The sequence below is a fragment of the Telopea speciosissima genome, chromosome 6, assembly GCF_018873765.1.
Source record: "Telopea speciosissima isolate NSW1024214 ecotype Mountain lineage chromosome 6, Tspe_v1, whole genome shotgun sequence".
In the NCBI taxonomy this organism is placed as follows: domain Eukaryota; kingdom Viridiplantae; phylum Streptophyta; class Magnoliopsida; order Proteales; family Proteaceae; genus Telopea; species Telopea speciosissima.
The window spans coordinates 50,723,550-50,728,348 of record NC_057921.1 but is presented as its reverse complement, the minus strand read 5'-3'; the positions used below and the strand labels follow the sequence as shown (position 1 = coordinate 50,728,348).

Below are 4,799 nucleotides of genomic sequence, written 5' to 3'. Positions count from 1 at the left end.
TGACATTTTGTCACCACGATCTGCGCTGGCACACCACTCTGCCATATTGATACGTGGTTGGCGAGAGAGAGAGTGTGTGTGTGTGTGTGTTTCCTGCCCGATAATGATCCCTGATATTGAGGTGGAATCGGATAATAAGGACTTGCTTACTTCCCTTAATCATGCGCATCAACATCCAAAATTATCTAGGACATTTGCACCTGGTTAACCATTTTAGATCTTATTCCTTTTGTCACTGTCCCCAGGGAGATTAACAACGTCGCTAACTCCTTGGCTCAAAAGACCTTGACCATTGCGTGTCAGTTATCATAGTCTACATCTATTCCCTGGTTATCTAAGTATTGTAAATCAGATCCCTTGCATGGGACTAAGGGTGTCATGCAAAATGGAACCGTAACCGACCGTTTATAATTGAACTGAATAGAACCGCAAAGAAATTATCCGTTTTTTATTTCATATATTCCTTTTCCGGTTCGATTATGGTTTCAGAACAAAAAAGTGATAGTTAACTGAATAGAAACCGTATAAAACCGTATTATAATTGATGGTTTTTTTTAATGGGGAATGATGTCGTGGAAACAATGAAGAATTAAAAAAAAACATGGTTTTTTTTTTTTTCCTTAACTACAAAACATTTTGTTCGGGTTTTCTCTAATCCTTACCTATATTTTAATCATTTTCCATAACTACCATCATCATCCATGTATTCTCTTCCCATTGTTTAATCTCTTCCTTATTTTAATTCCTATCCATGGCTGCCAGCATCACTGGTATCATGGTGGGTTACATCCTTACATATGGTAAAGTGAGTATAAAAAACTAATTAAGGCTAGGACTAATCTCTATCATTTTCTATGGGCTGACGACAGTAACTCTTTTCTCCTATCTTTCTTTCCCCCACATAACAAAGACAAGACAAATAGAATTAAAAGGTACAAAAGTGAAATCAGATCTAAACCAATGTTACAAACTGCATGCAAATCAGATAACAAAAATTGAATAAAAATTGGTAAAACCACACCACATATAAAACAATTGGTTTTGATTTCTACCATACAAAATGTATACAGAACCAACATCAGACCGTATAATCAAAACCGCACCGACACGCATGAATAAATAGACATTTTCTATAAAAAAGAAACGTAAGTTAGATAATCTGATAGTTTTCCCTCAAAATAATGGCAAAATATTGGGTTCTGGCGGTTATTTACCGTTAGATCATGCAAATGCATATCCGGTGGATAAGAGCGCACAATCCCTGTTTTTGAGGGATTCCCATTTGTGACAAAACGAGTCATCACGGTTATTCATGGGAGGAACATAAACCGTAACTGAAGTTTGATCTCTCTGAGCGGGAAAACATGGTCCCCCCAAAATGCTATTACAACTCACAAACCCACCTGCAAGTTACTACAGGTCTGCAGTTCCATACTTCTCTAGCTCTTGTCGTCTTCTCTTTCTCCGCTCAAATTTCTTCCCTTTGCGAATCTTCTTCCCCTCCATGGTTCCTAATCCTCAGAAACTCCATCGCCCAAAACGATTTACGGCTCGGCAAATGCGCACACGCGCGCATCATAACCTCTGGCCACAATGGGGACCGTTTCCTCTCCAACAACCTCATCAACTAGTCCTTGAAATGCGGCTTTTAATACTACGCACGCCACGTGTTCGACCAATGTTCCAACCGAAATCTAATCACTTGGAAGTTGGAACTCAATCCTTTCTGGGTATTCACTCTCGGCTGACATCAACAGTGGTAAAGTCGAAGACGGCTTCCAACTTCTTTGCCTTATGCGGAAGTCTATGGTGCCACCCAGCCGGCTCACGTTAGTTCCAATTCTTAAGATGTGCTTACAATCGGGTCTCATCAACCTCGCAGTTTTGACTTTTGCAGAGAAAACTGGTTTAGAATGGGATGTGTTTGTTTCAGGTGCTCTGGTTAATGTATATTGGGAATTTTGGAGAGCCAGAGAGGCACGGATTTTGTTTGATGGGATACCTGAAAGGGATGTGGTGTTATGGAATGTCTTGCTGAGGCATATGTGCAATTGGGTATTGAAGCGAAAGCATTTACACTCTTTTCTGAATTTCGCTGGTGTGGATTACCTCCGGATGATGTGTGTGGTTTGTCCTAAGCGGGGCATCTGTAGTTGATTCTGCAGAAGTTAAGAATGTGGAGCAGGTTCACAACAATAACATAGCCTTATCCCAACTAAATGAGGTTGGCTACATGGATCATTGCTCTCCAATCAGCTCTATTCAAAGTCATACATGAAACGAGGCATAAGCCAGGCTACATGGAGCAGGTTCAAGCTTATGCAATTAAAATGTGCTTACTTGATCATAAATCATATGTATATGTGTGAATAAAACCATTTCCCAATACACCCGGGCAGGTGATAATCAGGCAGCTGTTGAATGCTTTTTGGAGCTTAATGGGTCAAACATTGAATGTGACTATTTTACATTTGTTGTAGTTCTTGGTGTAGTCGCATGTATTAATGATTTGGAGTTGGAGGAACAAATACATGGCATTGTTGTGAAAATAGGTTTTGATTCAGACATATCTGTAGCAAACAGTCTTATTAACATGTAAGCAAAAATGGGTTGCTTGGAATATTCCCAAGGAATCTTTGAGGAAATGTAAGAGTAGGACTTAATTTCATGGAACTCGATACTATCAAGTTGCATGCAGAGTGGATTGGTGGAGGAATCCATGACCTTTTTCTTGGGGCTGTTATGTGATGGCATAAGACCAGATCAATTCACACTTGCAAATGTTCTTCGGGCATGCTCTGTGGTTCATGAAGATGCACACCTTGGTAAACAAGTTCATGTTTGAAGTGTGGAAGATGTTTTTGTTTTAACAGAAATTATTGATGCTTATGGTTAGAGTGGATGTATGGCAGAGAAGCATGGTTTCCCTTTAATAAAACATTGAGCTGCCTGCAATGCCATAATGGAAGCGTATATATAACAAACCAAGATGGTCATAAGGCATTGAATCTCTTCTCTTCAATACAAAAGCATGGAGAACAGCCAAACCAGTTCACATTAGTAACTGTGATTAAGGCCTGTGGTTCCATGGTGGTGTTGGAGCAGGGAAAACAAATTGATGCCCATGCAATAAAAGCTGGTTTGTTATTCAGACTTATGTGTTAGTAGTGGGATTCTTGACATGTATATTAAACATGGTGATACAAGGAATGCATCTATGGTTTCCGATGGTGTCTAAAAGTCTGATGATGTTGCCTGGACAGTCATGATCTCAGAACGGGTGGATAATGGAGACAAGGATCATGCTCATTGGCTTTACCATCAGATGATGCACTCTGGAGCTCCACCTGATGAATATTCCTTTGCAACCCTAATCAAAGCTTGTTCTTTCTTAACTGCACTGGAACAGGGTAGGAAAATTCATGCAAGTGTAATCAAGTTTGAGTGTGTACAGATCCATTTGTTGGGTCCTCAATGCTAGACATGTATGCAAAGTGTGGAAGCATACCAATTATTTAAGAGAATGGAAGTGAGGAACATTGCCTCACGGAATGCTAAGGTTGTGGGTTTAGCTCAACATGGAAAGGGCAGTGAGGCTTTGAATCTTTTTGAAAAGATGAGCTTTCATGGCATCAAACCTGATTGGATCACATTTATAGGTGTAATTTCTGCATGCAGTCATTCGGGCTTAGTGTCTGAAGGTTATGAGTACTTCGATTCAATGTAGAGAAGTTATGGTCTTGAACCTGAGATTGAGCATTATTCTTGCCTAGTTTGGGCAGGGGTTGTCAAGGAGACAGAGAAGGTGATCAAATCAGTGCCGTTTATGCTTCTGCAGCAAATTATAGAGCCCTATTTGCTGCTTGTAGGATGCAAGGAGCTGTAAAAACTGTAAAGTGGGTGGCAAGTAGACTTTTGGCTTTGAATCTACTTGACTCTTCAGCATATGTTCTTCTGTAAAATATATATGCTCCTGCAAGATGATGTGTCTGATGCTAGGAAGATGATGAAGACAAGGAATGTGAAAAAGATCCAGGATATAGCTAGATTGTTGTGCAAAATAAATTACATTTGTTTGTTGTGGATGATAGATCACATCCACAAGCAGATGCAATATATGTAAGGAGGGATATATCCCTGATACAGATTTTGTGCTCTTTGATGTGGAAGATGAGGAAAAGGAGCTGCCTCTTTATTATCACTGTGAGAAGCCTGCTCTTGCTTATGGGCTCATAAAATCATAAGTAGTCCTCCATCTACAACAATTCAAGTAATTAAAAACCTCCATGTATGTGAAGACTGCCATAATGCAATCTAATATATTTCAAAGGTTGCAGGACGTGAAATTGTGTTGAGGGATGCTAATCCTTTCCATCGTTTTAAGAATGGAATCTGCTCTTGCGGTATTATTGGTAATATTGGAATTGTATCTAGATTTCTTTTTTTTGCTATTGATATTAGTGTTGTTATCATTGTTATTTTTGTTACACAATGTTACGTCAGTTGTTTAATGGCCCTTGAATCCATAGTGGCTTTCTTTGGAGGCTAAACTTTGTGCTGTGAATAGGACCCAACATTTTTTTCCTCTTTGCTAAATTGATTTTAGTTTGTCAGTTTCATTAACTCAACCTTTTCGTTGATGGATCACATCTTAAACATGTACCTGTTAGTCTTTCATAAGTGAACTTTCTGGAGTTAAATCTTGGATGCCTGAGAAAAATACTTTTAATGGATGTGGTGGTTCTTGCATTAAGTATTAAGTGGTAGGATAACTGTAATCTTGACAGTTCTGCGAACAA

General features: G+C 39.2%; 1 pseudogene; it reads left to right on the top strand.

The window, feature by feature from the left end:
• The first annotated feature begins 1,364 nt into the window (after window positions 1-1,364).
• LOC122665897 lies at window positions 1,365-4,435 on the top strand (annotated as a pseudogene).
• Window positions 4,436-4,799: the final 364 nt, after the last annotated feature.